Source organism: Carex rostrata, chromosome 18 (genome assembly GCF_964058835.1).
Source record: "Carex rostrata chromosome 18, lpCarRost1.2, whole genome shotgun sequence".
Lineage (NCBI taxonomy): Eukaryota > Viridiplantae > Streptophyta > Magnoliopsida > Poales > Cyperaceae > Carex > Carex rostrata.
In genome coordinates, this window is record NC_135935.1 from 4,497,057 (window position 1) to 4,514,968 (window position 17,912).

A 17,912-nucleotide genomic window follows, 5' to 3' on the forward strand; every position below is an offset into this window, starting at 1 on the left:
TATGTCTCATCCGCACTTGTGCCTAGTTGAATGACTTCCTTGTTGTTCCCAACTTATTATAGAGACTCCAATCCACCTTCTTTTTTTTGTTTTGATGAGGTGGGACTAATGAAAAGTATAAACCGGATGGAGTAGCTCATGCATCTTCTTTTTAAAGGTTCAATATTTAATTAATTGTTCACGCAACTGATAGAGGTGAAATAAGTCGTTATTTTCCCTATCAGTCTTAAATATTGTCATTTATTGAGCTACAATTGTTTATTTTCTAAAGAATCAATTTTTTTTTTGTTATTTTACTTGAACTGAGAGAATTGCAGATTTCCAATGACATTCAAGCTAAAACATGCATAAATGAAGCAATTCTGATACTCAGTCTCAGCCGTATGGATGCCCTCATCCGCATGTGATCCAGAATAGCTGCTGCAGGAAGTTATGCCCTCTGTGTGATTTAACCCAAACCGCATGCAACTCGGCCATCCGCACGCAAAAACTATCAGAACAACGATTATAGATCTAACTTGCCAACCAAGGCCTATATAAGCATCTAGACTCCCAGGAAAACAGATCTCTCGAATCTCTGAAACCAGAAAGACACATCACACCAGAGAGCACTAAGTATTAGGGCTTTCTTTTATGGAGGTTATGCAAAGGAGAAATCAATAGAATAACAAGGTCTCCATTAGAAGAAAGGAGTAGAGACAAGACTAGAAGACGGCGTGCATGAGAGAATAGGCAGCATAGGTGTCCACCTTCCATCTCTCTCTCTCTCTCTATTGCTCTATTTCTTAATGTCTTTTGTCTCTTTTGTTGTTGAACCCGTCATGAGCGGCTAAGCAACCATTTTTCTAGGGTGAAGACATGTAATCTTGAATTCTTATGATTTTTATCTAGTTGTTCATTTATATTTGTCATTGCACTATGATCTGAATTCTTACTAAGATTTATCCCTTATGTTCTTACTTATTGTGTGCGTGAAATGACCTCGTATGCATTGAGATGAGCACTCCTTGTATACCATTGTGGGATTAACTAATAACCAAAGAGTATGAGTATCTTAGATACAAGTGGAATAGACCGATCAAGTGACCACTTGTATCTGAACTTCAGTTAGAGACCTATTAGGGTATAGTTTGATAGACAAATGTCACATTCTATAACCAGTAGTGGAGTAATCTTAGTTATTGCTATTGTGAAAGGCTAGAGGACGGACCGACCAAGTAAACTTGACCCCTTTCGTAATATTAGTAATTATGACTTATCATTAATCTTCATGCAATTGTATTAAGTACCCAACTAGGACTTAGTCAATTAGGGTATTTCATTACTGACAAAGTAATCAACACCAGATCAGGATTAGAAACTCTCATATTGCAATTGATACCAGTGCAGGGCTTGTACAGTTAAGGCCAAACCGTATGCGTTTTCGACTGGAGTAGAATCCAGCCCTTGTATGGTTTGCCCAGTTGTGTGCGAATGGTGACAGAACCGCATGCTACTGAGTGACTTTACATCGACAGGTATTAACAGTAGCATGCGGTTGGTGACAGGCCGTACGCAACTGTTATGTTATCTAGAACCAAGACTAAACGAGTTTGAATGATATAATATATGAATCCCTAGAAGCCCATCTTCTAAACACTTAATAGGGCATTTACAACCTAATACAACACTCCAATTAAAGGTGTTTGGTGCACTCTAGTAGTGTCTCCATATGGCAAGATCATAGTGCAATTACAACCCTAATACAACACTCCAATTCAAGGTGTTTGGAGCACTCTAGTAGTCTCTCTATATGGCAAGATAATAAGCATTTACAACCCTAATACAACACTCCAATTGAAGGTGTTTGTAGCACTCTAGTAGCGTCTTTATATGGCAAGATAATAGGGCATTCACAACCCTAATACAACACTCCAACTGAAGGTGTTTGGAGCACTCTAGTATCTCCAGATAGCAAGATAATATGACATTCACAACTCTAATACAACACTCCAACTGAAGGTGTTTGGAGCACTCCAGTAGTGTCTCTATATAGCAAGATAACATGGCATTTACAACCCTAATACAACGCTCCAATTGAAGGTGTTTGGAGCACTCTAATAGTGTCTCCAGATGCGAAGATAATATGACATTTACAACCCTATTACAACACTCCAATGAAGGTGTTTGGAGCACTCCAGTAGTGTCTAAATATGGCAAGATAATAGAGCATTTACAACCGTAATACAACACTCCAATTGAAGGTATTTGGAGCACTCTAGTAGTGTCTCTATATGGCAAGATAATAGGGCATTTCCAACCCTAATACAACACTCCAATTTAAGGTGTTTAGTATACTGTAATAGTGTCTCCAGATGGCAAGATAATAGGGCAATTAAAACACTAATACAACACTTCAATTGAATGTGATTTGAGCACTCTAGTAGTGTCTCTATATAGTAAGATAATTGGGCATTTACAACCCTAATATGATAGGGGTCAAATAAGTCGTTATTTTCCCTGTCACTTAGCCTAGATTATTGTCATTTATCGAGTTACAATTACTTATTTTTTAGATAATCAGATTACTTTATGTTATTTCACTTGATTTTAGAGAATTGCATATTTTCAATGATATTGGAGCAAAAACAGCCATAAAACACACAATTCTGACACTCAGCCTCAGCCGCACGGATGCCTTCATCCGCATGCTATTCAGAAGTGTTATCACAAACGGGCCACCCGTGCAGATCTCAGCCGAACCGCATGCTATTTAGGCATCCGCACGTAGAAACTACCAGAACAGCGGTTACAAATCTAACTTTCCAATCAAGGCCTACATAAGCATATGGACGTGATAGGGTGGAAATCAATGCTAATAATATTTATAACCCTAATTTCTATTTATTGTCGATTCACAAGCGCATGAATCTACCGTGTAGTATAGATTGAGGTGTCGATTCGCAGGGATGGTGTATTAAGTGATCTAAGGTGCAAACTAAAGTCTAGGTTATTGGTTCCTTTAGGTTGATTGATTGTGTTTAGTTGGTTTGATTATTGGTTTCTCAGTTGTAATATTGGATTACAGCAAAGAAGTGGTTTTAGTTTAAGTGTTTAGAAGATGGGCTTCTAGAGAATCATACATTCTATCATTCAAACTTGTTTAATTTAGGTTTTTGTTGTCATAACAATAGCGCACAGTTCTGTCACAATCTGCATACCTGTCAGTTGCAAAGTTACTCAATAGCATGCAGCTCTGTCACCATCTGCACACATTTGGATAAACCGTACAAAGTCTGGTTTCAACTCTAGTCGGAATCACACACGGTTTGATCAGGACCGCACACACCCTATACCGGTATCTATACGATCTAAGAGTTGCTAATCCTATTCTAGTGCTGATCTCTGGGTCGAACTTACAGCACCCTAACTGAGCAAGTACCCGTCGAGTACTTTGTAAGGCTCGGTAGCATTAAGATCAATGATAAGTCCTAATTACTAATATCACAAAAGGGTCAAGTTCACTTGGTCGATCATTCCTCTAACCTTTAATAATAACAATAATCAAGATTACCCCACTATCGGTGATGGAATGCGACATTCGTCTGCTAAACCACTTCCCAATAGGTTCCTTGACTGTGGTTTGGATACAAGCGGTCAACGGGTCAGTCTATTCTACTTGTACCTAGGATAACTTATGTTCTTAGGATATTGGTTAACCCCAATTAGGTATGAGTGGATTGCGCACTCCACACATACGAGGTCACTTTAAGCACACAATAAACAAGATCATAAGGCATGAAATCTCAGTAAGAATAAAAATCATAGTGCAAAGATAATATAAATGAATAATTAGATTAAACTCATAAGAATTCAAGATTACATGTCTTCACCCTATAATAGGGTTGCTTAGCCGCTCATGGCGGGTTCAACAACAAAAGAAACAAAGTACATAAAGAGGGAGGGCAATAGAGAGAGATGGAGGGAGAACACCTATGCTGCCCCTTATCTCATGCATGCCGTCTTCACGCCTTGTTTCTTCCTTCTCTTCTAGTTGAGACTTTGTTATTCCTTAGTGATTTTTGTATTGCATAACCTCTACTAGAGTGAAACCCTAGTTCTAAGTGCTCTCAAATGTGTATTGTGTTATGTGATTCGAGAGAGAGAGAGTGTCTCCTCTTTCTCAGGCGTCCATTTGTTTAAATAGGCCTTAATTGGGAAGTTAGATCTGTAACTGTTGTTCTGGCAGTTTCTGCGTGCGGAAGCCGGAATAGCATGCAGTTTGGCTGAGATCCGTACTGGTGGCATAACCGTCTGGGATAGCGTCTCCGGAATAGCATGCGGTTTGGCTAAGATCTATGCGGTAGCGCTTATGGATAGCATACGGATGACTGCATCCGTGCGCCTGAGGCTGAGGTGTCAGAATTGCGTATTTTAAGCATGCTTTGCTCCAAAATCATTAAAAATCTGTAATTCTCTAAAATCAAGTGAAATAACAAAAAAGAATCTGATTCTCTAAAAAATAAGCAATTGTAACTCGATAAATGACAATAATATAGGCTAAGTGATAGGGAAAATCGTGACAAATTTGAAGGCCGGCCGGGAGACAACCCCCACATCAACATCTCTGACTTCCTCACCATCAGTGATTCCATTCGACAAGAAGGAGTGAGCAAGATCACATGCGTCTCCGCCTATTCCCCTTTTCACATGGACCAAGGCTGAAAGCATGGCTAGACTCCTTAGATCCCGAGTCAATCGCAACCAGGGATGAGCTCGCCACCGCCTTCCTTGCCAAGTACATTCCACCTAAGATGACCGCTAACATCGATCAAGAATCATCAGTTTTCAACAACAAGATGGAGAATCTCTGAATGATGCAAGGGAGCGCCACAAGAACCTCTTACGAGAGTGTCCCCACCATGGACTTGGCAAATGACTAGTTCTTCAATCCTTCTATAATGGTCTCTTCCCTCATTTGAAGCAAATATTAGATTCGTCCGTTGGAGGAGCATTCATAAGTCAAAATGTCAAGGACGCTAACCGAATCATAAATGACTTGTGTCTCTATATGACAAGATAATAGGGCATTTACAACCCTAATACAACACTCCAATTGAAGGTGTTTCGAACACTCTAGTAGTGTCCCTATATGACAAGATAATAGAGCATTTACAATCCTAATACAATAGTCCAATTGATGGTGTTTTTTCGAGCACTATAATAGTGTCTCCATATGGCAAGATAATAAGCCATTTACAGCCCTAATGCAAAATCCAAATGAAGGTATTTGGAACACTCTAGTGGTGTCTCTATATATGGCAAGATAATAGGGCATTTACAATCCTAATACTACAATCCAATTAATGGTGTTTGGAGCACTATAGTAGTTTCTCCAGATGGCAAGATAATAGGGCATTTACAACACCCCAATTGAAGATGTTTGGAGCACTCTAGTAGGGTTATATGGCAAGATAATAAGGAATTTAAAACCTAATACAATACTCCAATTAAATTTTTTTTGGAGCACTCTAGCAGCATCTCCATATGGCAAGATAACATGGCATTTACAACCCTAATACAACATTCCTATTGAAGGTGTTGGGAGCAGTCTCGTAGTGTCTATATGGCAAGATAATAGGGCATTTACAACCCTAAAACAACACTCCAATTGAATGTGTTTGTAGCACTCTAGTAGTGTCTCTATATGGCAAGATAATAGGGCATTTACAACCCTAATACTACACTCTAATTAATGGTGTTTGGAACTCTCTAGTAGATTCTCTAGATGGCAAGATAATAGGGCATTTACACCCCAATTCAATACGCCAACTGAAGATGTTTGGACCACTCTAGTAGGGTCTCTATATGGCAACATAATAGGGCATTTACAACCTAATACAATACTCCAATTGAATTTTTTTTGGAGCACTCTAGTAGTGTCTCCAGATAGCAAGATAGTAGGGCATAAACAACCATAAAACAACACTCTAATTGAAGGTGTTTGGAGTACCCCAGTAGTGTCACTATAGGGCAAGATAATAGGGCATTTACAACCATAATACGACACTCCAATTGAAGGAGTTTGGAGCAATTTTATAGTGTCTCTATATGACAAGATAATTGAGCATTTACAACCCTAATACAACACTCCAATTGAAGAGTTTGGAGCACTCTAATAGTGTCCCCAGATTACAAAATAATTGGACATTTACAACCCTGATACAACACTCCAATTGAAAATGTTCGGTGAACAGTAGTAGTGAGTGTCTCAATATGGCAAGATAATAGGGCATTTATAACCCTAATACAACACTCCAATTGAAGGTGTTTGGAGCTCTCCTATAGTGTCTCAATATGGCAAGATAATAGTGAATTTACAACTCTAATACAACATTCGAATTAAAGTTGTTTGGAGCTATCTAGTAGAGAGATATGGCAAGATAATTTGGCATTTACAACCCCAAACAGCACTCCAATTGAAGATATTCGGTGCACTGTAGTAGTGTCTCCATACGACAAGATAATAGGGCATTTACAACCCTAATACAACACTCTAATTGAAGGTGTTTGGAGCTCTCCAGTAGTGTCTCAATATGGCAACATAATAGTGGATTTACAACTCTAATACAACATTCGTATTGAAGGTGTTGGGAGCAGTCTCGTAGTGTCTATATGGCAATATAATAGGGCATTTACAACCCTAAAACAGCACTCCAATTGAATTTGTTTGGAGTACTCTAGTAGTGTCTCTATATGGAAAGATAATAGTGCATTCACAACCCTAATACAACACACCGAGTGAAGGTGTTTGGAGCACTCTAGTAGTGTCTCCAAATGGGAAGGTAATAGGTCAATTACATATTGAATACAGCACTCCAATTGAATGTATTTGGAACACTATAGTAGTGTCTCAATATGGCCAGATAATAGGCCATTTACAACAACACTCCAATTGAAGGTGTTTTAGGCACTCTAGTAGTGTCTCTATATAGCAAGATAATAAGGCATTTACAACTCTAATACAACACTCCAATTGAAGGTGTTTGGAGCACTCTAGTAGTGCCTCCATAGGGAAGATAATAGCTCAATTACAACCCTAATAAAACACTCCAATTAAAGGTGTTTGGAGTACTCTAGTAGTGTCTCCATATGGCTAGATAATAGGGCATTTATAACCATAATACAAAACTCCAATTGAAGGTGTTTCGAGCACTCTAGCAATGTCTCTATATGGCAATACAATAGGGCATTTACAACCCTACACTCTAATTGAAGGTGTTTGAGGCACTCTAGTAGTGTCTCCATATGGCAAGGTAATAGGTCATTTACAACCCTAATACAACACTCCAATTCAAGGTGTTTGGAGCACTCTAGTAGTACCTCCATATGGGAAGATAATAGCTCAATTACAACCCTAATACAACACTCCAATTCAAGGTGTTTGGAGCACTCTAGTAATGTCTTTATATGGCCAGATAATAAGGCATTTACAACTCTAATACAACACTCCAATTGAAGGTGTTTGGAGCACTCTAGTAGTGCCTCCATATGACAAGATAATAGGGCATTTACAAGTGTAATACAACACCCCAACTGAAAGTGTTTCGACCACTATCGTAGTGTCTCCATATGGCAAGATAATAGGGCATTTATAACCCTAATACAACACTCTAATTGAAGGTATTTCGAGGACTATAGTAATGTCTATATATGGCAAGATATTAGGGCATTTACAACCCTAATACAACACTCCAATTAAAGGAGTTTGGAGCACTCTAGTAGTGCCTCCATATGGGAAGATAATAGGGCATTTATAACTCTAATACAACACTCCAATTAATGGTGTTTCGAGCACTCTAGTAGTGCCTCCATATGACAAGATAATAAGGCATTTACAACCCTAATACAACACCCGAATTGAATGTGTTTGGAGCACTCTAGTAGTGTATCTAGATTACAAGATAATAGGGCATTTACAACCCTAGTACAACACTCCAATTGAAGGTGTTTCAACCACTATCGTAGTGTGTCCATATGGCAACATAATAGGTCATTTACAACCCTAATACAACACTCCACTTGAAGGTATATGGAGCACTCTAGTAGTGTCTCTATATGTCAAGATAATAGGGCATTTACAACCCTAATACTATAATCCAATTAATGGTGTTTGGAGCACTCTAGTAGTGTTTCCATATGTCAAGATAATAAGGTATTTATCACCCTAATACAACACTCGAATTGAAGGTCTTTGAAGCACTCTAGTAGTGTCTCCAGATGACAAGATAATAGGGCATTTACAACCCTAATACAACACTCCAATTGAAGGTGTTTGGAGCACTCTAGTAGTGTCTCCATATGACAAGATAATAGGGCATTTACAAGTGTAATACAACACCCCAACTGAAAGTGTTTCGACCACTATCGTAGTGTCTCCCTATGGCAAGATAATAGGGCATTTATAACCCTAATACAACACTCCAATTGAAGGTGTTTCGAGGACTATAGTAATGTCTATATATGGCAAGATATTAGGGCATTTACAACCCTAATACAACACTCCAATTGAAGGAGTTTGGAGCACTCTAGTAGTGCCTCCATATGGGAAGATAATAGGGCATTTACAACTCTAATACAACACTCCAATTAATGGTGTTTCGAGCACTCTAGTAGTGCCTCCATATGACAATATAATAAGGCATTTACAACCCTAATACAACACCCGAATTGAATGTGTTTGGAGCACTCTAGTAGTGTCTCTAGATTACAAGATAATAGGGCATTTACAACCCTAGTACAACACTCCAATTGAAGGTGTTTCAACCACTATCGTAGTGTGTCCATATGGCAACATAATAGGTCATTTACAACCCTAATACAACACTCCACTTGAAGGTGTATGGAGCACTCTAGTAGTGTCTCTATATGTCAAGATAATAGGGCATTTACAACCCTAATACTATAATCCAATTAATGGTGTTTGGAGCACTCTAGTAGTGTCTCCATATGTCAAGATAATAAGGTATTTATCACCCTAATACAACACTCGAATTGAAGGTCTTTGAAGCACTCTAGTAGTGTCTCCAGATGACAAGATAATAGGGCATTTACAACCCTAATACAACACTCCAATTGAACGTGTTTGGAGCACTCTAGTAGTGCCTCCATATGACAAGATAATAGGGCATTTACAAGTGTAATACAACACCCCAACTGAAAGTGTTTCGACCACTATCGTAGTGTCTCCATATGGCAAGATAATAGGGCATTTATAACCCTAATACAACACTCCAATTGAAGGTGTTTCGAGGACTATAGTAATGTCTATATATGGCAAGATATTAGGGCATTTACAACCCTAATACAACACTCCAATTGAAGGAGTTTGGAGCACTCTAGTAGTGCCTCCATATGGGAAGATAATAGGGCATTTACAACTCTAATACAACACTCCAATTAATGGTGTTTCGAGCACTCTAGTAGTGCCTCCATATGACAATATAATAAGGCATTTACAACCCTAATACAACACCCGAATTGAATGTGTTTGGAGCACTCTAGTAGTGTCTCTAGATTACAAGATAATAGGGCATTTACAACCCTAGTACAACACTCCAATTGAAGGTGTTTCAACCACTATCGTAGTGTGTCCATATGGCAACATAATAGGTCATTTACAACCCTAATACAACACTCCACTTGAAGGTGTATGGAGCACTCTAGTAGTGTCTCTATATGTCAAGATAATAGGGCATTTACAACCCTAATACTATAATCCAATTAATGGTGTTTGGAGCACTCTAGTAGTGTCTCCATATGTCAAGATAATAAGGTATTTATCACCCTAATACAACACTCGAATTGAAGGTCTTTGAAGCACTCTAGTAGTGTCTCCAGATGACAAGATAATAGGGCATTTACAACCCTAATACAACACTCCAATTGAACGTGTTTGGAGCACTCTAGTAGTGCCTCCATATGACAAGATAATAGGGCATTTACAAGTGTAATACAACACCCCAACTGAAAGTGTTTCGACCACTATCGTAGTGTCTCCATATGGCAAGATAATAGGGCATTTATAACCCTAATACAACACTCCAATTGAAGGTGTTTCGAGGACTATAGTAATGTCTATATATGGCAAGATATTAGGGCATTTACAACCCTAATACAACACTCCAATTGAAGGAGTTTGGAGCACTCTAGTAGTGCCTCCATATGGGAAGATAATAGGGCATTTACAACTCTAATACAACACTCCAATTAATGGTGTTTCGAGCACTCTAGTAGTGCCTCCATATGACAATATAATAAGGCATTTACAACCCTAATACAACACCCGAATTGAATGTGTTTGGAGCACTCTAGTAGTGTCTCTAGATTACAAGATAATAGGGCATTTACAACCCTAGTACAACACTCCAATTGAAGGTGTTTCAACCACTATCGTAGTGTGTCCATATGGCAACATAATAGGTCATTTACAACCCTAATACAACACTCCACTTGAAGGTGTATGGAGCACTCTAGTAGTGTCTCTATATGTCAAGATAATAGGGCATTTACAACCCTAATACTATAATCCAATTAATGGTGTTTGGAGCACTCTAGTAGTGTCTCCATATGTCAAGATAATAAGGTATTTATCACCCTAATACAACACTCGAATTGAAGGTCTTTGAAGCACTCTAGTAGTGTCTCCAGATGACAAGATAATAGGGCATTTACAACCCTAATACAACACTCCAATTGAACGTGTTTGGAGCACTCTAGTAGTGCCTCCATATGACAAGATAATAGGGCATTTACAAGTGTAATACAACACCCCAACTGAAAGTGTTTCGACCACTATCGTAGTGTCTCCATATGGCAAGATAATAGGGCATTTATAACCCTAATACAACACTCCAATTGAAGGTGTTTCGAGGACTATAGTAATGTCTATATATGGCAAGATATTAGGGCATTTACAACCCTAATACAACACTCCAATTGAAGGAGTTTGGAGCACTCTAGTAGTGCCTCCATATGGGAAGATAATAGGGCATTTACAACTCTAATACAACACTCCAATTAATGGTGTTTCGAGCACTCTAGTAGTGCCTCCATATGACAATATAATAAGGCATTTACAACCCTAATACAACACCCGAATTGAATGTGTTTGGAGCACTCTAGTAGTGTCTCTAGATTACAAGATAATAGGGCATTTACAACCCTAGTACAACACTCCAATTGAAGGTGTTTCAACCACTATCGTAGTGTGTCCATATGGCAACATAATAGGTCATTTACAACCCTAATACAACACTCCACTTGAAGGTGTATGGAGCACTCTAGTAGTGTCTCTATATGTCAAGATAATAGGGCATTTACAACCCTAATACTATAATCCAATTAATGGTGTTTGGAGCACTCTAGTAGTGTCTCCATATGTCAAGATAATAAGGTATTTATCACCCTAATACAACACTCGAATTGAAGGTCTTTGAAGCACTCTAGTAGTGTTTCCAGATGACAAGATAATAGGGCATTTACAAACCTAATACAACACTCCAATTCAAGGTGTTTCGAGCACTCTAGTAGTGTCTCCATATAGCAAGATAATAGGGCATTTACGACTCTAATACAACACTCCAATTGAATGTCTATGGAGCACTCTAGTAGTGTCCCTATATGGCAAGATAATAGGGCATTTACAACCCTAATACTACAATCCAATTAATGGTGTTTGGAGAACTCTAGTAGTGTCTCCATATGTCAAGATAATAAGGTATTTATCACCCTAATACAACACTCGAATTGAAGGTCTTTGAACCACTCTAGTAGTGTCTCCAGATGACAAGATAATAGGGTATTTACTAATCTAATACAACACTCCAATTGAAAGTGTTTGAGGCACTCTAGTAGTGTCTCCCTATAGCAAGATAATAAGGCATTTACAACTCTAATACAACACTCCAATTGAACGTGTTTGGAGCACTCTAGTAGTGCCTCCATATGGGAGGATAATAGCTCGATTACAACTCTAATACAACACTCCAATTGAAGGTGTTTGGAGCACTCTAGTAGTGTCTCTAGATGACAAGATAATATGACATTTACAACCCTAGTACAACACTACAATTGAAGGTGGTTCGGCCACTATCGTAGTCTCTCCATATGGCAACATAATAGGTCATTTACAACCCTAATACAACACTCCACTTGAAGGTGTATGGAGCACTCTAGTAGTGTCTCTATATGGCAAGATAATAGGACATTTACAAATCTAATACAACACTCCAATCGAAGTTGTTTGAGGCACTCTAGTAGTGTCTCCATATAGCAAGATAATAAGGCATTTACAACTCTAATACAACACTCCAATTGAAGGTGTTTGGAGCACTCTAGTAGTGCCTCCATATGGGATGATAATAACTCAATTACAACCCTAATAGAACAATCCATTTGAAGGTGTTTGGAGTACTCTAATAGTGTCTCTATATGGCAAGATAATAAGGCATTTACAACCCTAATACAACTCTCCAATTGAAGGTGTTTGGAGCACTCTAGTAGTGTCTCTAGATGACAAGAAAATACGGCATTTACAACCCTAGTACAACACTACAATTGAAGGTGGTTCGGCCACTATCGTAGTGTCTCCATATGGCAACATAATAGGTCATTTACAACCCAAATACAACACTCCACTTGAAGGTGTATGGAGCACTCTAGTAGTGTCTCTATATGGCAAGATAATAGGACATTTACAATCCTAATACAATACTCCAATTGAAGTTGTTTGAGGCACTCTAGTAGTGTCTCCATATAGCAAGATAATAAGGCATTTACAACTCTAATACAACACTCCAATTGAAGGTGTTTCGAGCACTCTAGTAGTGCCTCCATATGGGACGATAATAACTCAATTACAACCCTAATACAACACTCCATTTGAATGTGTTTGGAGAACTCTAGTAGTGTCTATATGGCAAGATAATAAGGCATTTACAACCCTAATGAAACTCTCCAATTGAAGGTGTTTGGAGCACTCTAGTAATGTCTTTATATGGCAATATAATAGGGCATTTACAACCCTAATACAACACTCCAATTGAAGGTGTTTGGAGTACTCTAGTAGTGTCTCTATATGGCCAGATAATAAGGCATTTACAACTCTAATACAACACTCCAATTGAAGGTGTTTGGAGCACTCTAGTAGTGCCTCCATATGGGAAGATAATAGCTCAATTACAACCCTAATACAACACTCCAATTGTAGGTGTTTACAGTACTCTACTAGTGTTATATGGCCAGATAATAAGACATTTACAACTCTAATACAACACTCCAATTGAACGTGTTTGGAGCACTCTAGTAGTGCCTCCATATGACAAGATAATAGGGCATTTACAAATACAACACCCCAATTGAATGTGTTTGGAGCAATCTAGTAGTGTCTCTAGATGACAAGATAATAGGGCATTTACAACCCTATTACAACACTCCAATTGAAGGTGTTTCGACCACTATCGTAGTGTCTCCATAAGGCAAGATAATTGGTCATTTACAACCCTAATACAACACTCCACATGAAGGTGTATGGAGCACTCTAGTAGTGTCTCTCTATATAGCAAGATAATTGGGCATTTACAACCCTAATGCAACTCTCCAATTGAAGGTGTTTGGAGCACTCCATTAATGTCTTTATATGGCTAGATAATAGGGATTTTACAACCCTAATGCAACACTCCAATTGAAGGTGTTTTAGGCACTCTAGTATTGTCTCCATATAGCAACATAATAAGGCATTTACAACTCTAATACAACACTCCAATTGAAGGTGTTTGGAGCACTCTAGTAGTGCCTCCATATGGGATGATAATAGCTCAATTACAACCCTAATAGAACACTACATTTGAAGGTGTTTGGAGTACTCTAGTAGTGTCTTTATATGGCAAGATAATAAGGCATTTACAACCCTAATGCAATTCTCCAATTGAAGGTGTTTCGAGCACTCTAGTAATGTCTCTATATGGCAAGATAATAGGGCATTTACAACCCTAATACAACACTCCAGTTGAAGGTGTTTGAGCTACTCTAGTAGTGTCTCCATATGGCAAGGTAATAGGTCATTTACAACCCTAATACAACACTCCAATTCAAGGTGTTTGGAGCACTCTAGTAGTGCCTCCATATGACAAGATAATAGGGCATTTACAACTGTAATACAACACCCCAATTGAAAGTCTTTCGACCACTATCGTAGTGTCTCCATATGGCAAGATAATACGGCATTTATAACCCTAATACAACACTCCAATTGAATGTGTTTCGAGCACTGTAGTAATGTCTCTATATGGCAAGATATTAGGGCATTTACAACCCTAATACAACACTCCAATTTTAGGTGTTTGAGGCACTCTAGTAGTGTCTCCATATAGCAAGATAATAAGGCATTTACAACTCCAATAGAACACTCCAATTGAACGTGTTTGGAGCACTCTAGTAGTGCCTCCATATGACAAGATAATAGGGCATTTACAACCCTAATACAACACTCCAATTGAATGTGTTTGGAGCAATCTAGTAGTGTCTCTAGATGACAAGATAATAGGGCATTTACAACCCTATTACAACACTCCAATTGAAGGTGTTTCGACCACTATCGTAGTGTCTCCATAAGGCAAGATAATTGGTCATTTACAACCCTAATACAACACTCCACATGAAGGTGTATGGAGCACTCTAGTAGTATCTCTCTATATAGCAAGATAATTGGGCATTTACAACCCTAATGCAACTCTCCAATTGAAGGTGTTTGGAGCACTCCATTAATGTCTTTATATGGCTAGATAATAGGGATTTTACAACCCTAATGCAACACTCCAATTGAAGGTGTTTTAGGCACTCTTGTATTGTCTCCATATAGCAACATAATAAGGCATTTACAACTCTAATACAACACTCCAATTGAAGGTGTTTGGAGCACTCTAGTAGTGCCTCCATATGGGATGATAATAGCTCAACTACAACCCTAATAGAACACTCCATTTGAAGGTGTTTGGAGTACTCTAGTAGTGTCTCTATATGGTAAGATAATAAGGCATTTACAACCTTAATGCAACTCTCCAATTGAAGGTGTTTAGAGCACTCTATTAATGTCTCTATATGGCAAGATAATAAGTCATTTACAACCCTAATACAACACTCCAATTGAAGGTGTTTGAGGCACTCTAGTAGTGTCTCCATATGGAAAGGTAATAGGTCATTTACAACCCTAATACAACACTCCAATTCAAGGTGTTTGGAGCACTCTAGTAGTGTCTCTATATGGCCAGATAATAAGGCATTTACAACTCTAATACAACACTCCAATTGAAGGTGTTTGGAGCACTCTAGTAGTGCCTCCATATAATAAGATAATAGGGCATTTACAACTGCAATACAACACCCCAATTGAAAGTGTTTCGACCACTATCGTAGTGTCTCTATATGGCAAGATAATAGGGCATTTATAACCCTAATACAACACTCCAATTGAAGGTGTTTCGAGCACTGTAGTAGTGTCTCTATATGGCAAGATATTAGGGCATTTACAACCCTAATACAACACTCCAATTGAAGGTGTTTGAGGCACTCTAGTAGTGTCTCCATATAGCAAGATAATAAGGCATTTACAACTCTAATACAACACTCCAATTGAACCTGTTTGGAGCACTCTAGTAGTGCCTCCATATGGGAGGATAATAGCTCAATTACAACTCTAATACAACACTCCAATTGAAGGCGTTTGGAGTAGTCTAGTAGTGTCTCTATATGGCAAGATAATAAGGCAAATTACAACCCTAATACAACTCTCCAATTGAAGGCGTTTGGAGCACTCTAGTAGTGTCTCTAGATGACAAGATAATAGGGCATTTACAACCCTAGTACAACACTACAATTGAAGGTGGTTCGGCCACTATCGTAGTGTCTCCATATGGCAACATAATAGGTCATTTACAATCCTAATACAACACTCCACTTGAAGGTGTATGGAGCACTCTAGTAGTTCCTCCATATGGGATGATAATAACTCAATTACAACCCTAATACAACACTCCATTTGAAGGTGTTTGGAGTACTCTAGTAGTGTCTCTATATGGCAAGATAATAACGCATTTACAACCCTAATGAAACTCTCCAATTGAAGGTGTTTGGAGCACTCTAGTAATGTCTTTATATGGCAATATAAGAGGGCATTTACTACCCTAATGCAACACTCCAATTGAAAGTGTTTTAGGCACTCTAGTAGTGTCTCCATATGGCAAGGTAAATAGGTCATTTACAACCCTAATACAACACTCCAATTCAAGGTGTTTGGAGCACTCTAGTAGTGTCTCTATATGGCCAGATAATAAGGCATTTACAACTCTATTACAACACTCCAATTGAAGGTGTTTGGAGCACTTTAGTAGTGCCTCCATATGACAAGATAATAGGGCATTTACAACCCTAATACAACACCCCAATTGAATGTGTTTGGAGCACTCTAGTACTGTCTCTAGATTAATAGGTCATTTACAACCCTAATACAACACTCCACATGAAGGTGTATGGAGCACTCTAGTAGTGTCTCTATATGACAAGATAATTGGGCATTTACAACCCTAATGCAACTCTCCAATTGAAGGTGTTTTAGGCACTCTAGTAGTGTCTCCATATAGCAAGATAATAAGACATTTACAACTCTAATACAACACTCCAATTGAAGGTGTTTGGAGCACTCTAGTAGTGCCTCCATATGGGAAGATAATAGCTCAATTACAACCTTAATACAACACTCCAATTGAAGGTGTTTGGAGCACTCTAGTACTGTCTCTATATGCCCAGATAATAAGGCATTTACAACTCTAATACAACACTCCAATTGATGGTGTTTGGAGCAATCTAGTAGTGCCTCCAGATGACAAGATAATAGGGCATTTACAACCCTAATACAACACCCCAATTGAATGTGTTTGGAGCACTCTAGTAGTGTCTCCATATGACAAGATAATATGGCATTTACAACTCTACTACAACACTCCAATTGAAGGTGTTTCGAGCACTCTAGTAGTGTCTCCATATGGCAAGATAATAGGGCATTTACAACCTTAATACAACACTCCAATTGAATGTCTATGGAGCACTCTAGTAGTGTCTCTATATGGCAAGATAATAGGGCATTTACAACCCTAATACTACAATCCAATTAATGGTGTTTGGAGAACTCTAGGGGTGTCTCCATATGTCAAGATAATAAGGTATTTATCACCCTAATACAACACTCGAATTGAAGGTCTTTGAAGCACTCTAGTAGTGTCTCCAGATGACAAGATAATAGGGCATTTACAATCCTAATACAGCACTCCAATTGAAGGTGTTTCGACCACTCTAGTAGTGTCTCTATATGGCAAGATAATAGAACATTTACAATCCTAATACAACACTCCAATTGAAGGTGTTTAAAGCACTCTTGTATTGTCTCCAAGTAGAAAGGGAAGATGGTAACTGCAACCCTAATACAATACTCCAATAAAAGGTCTTTACATCACTCTAGTAGTGTCTCCAAATGGCTAAGGAAAATAGCAGTTGCAATTCAATACAACACTACAATTGAAAGTGTTTGTAGCACTCCAGTAGTATTTCCAGATGATAAGAGAAGATGGCGGTTGCAACCCTGATACAACACTCCAATTAAAGATCTGTGCAAAACACTAGTTGTTTCTAGATTACAAGATAAGAGGGTAGTTGGAACTCTTATACAAATGTAATGCGATGTTATTTTAGGTATGATATTTAATAAATAAATATAAATGTCTTATTTAAAAACTTCAGTTGAACTATCCCTTTTGATGATCTTCTGAACTTTAGTTGTCACACACCAAAACAACTCATCACATATTTCTAAGTAAGACGTA

General features: G+C 38.3%; 1 non-coding gene across 1 annotated transcript; it reads right to left on the reverse strand.

The window, feature by feature from the left end:
• Nucleotides 1–4,802: 4,802 nt before the first annotated feature.
• Nucleotides 4,803–4,908, reverse strand: LOC144570804 (small nucleolar RNA R71). The gene has a single exon (XR_013517028.1). It is a non-coding gene; the product is annotated as a small nucleolar RNA R71 (small nucleolar RNA).
• Nucleotides 4,909–17,912: the final 13,004 nt, after the last annotated feature.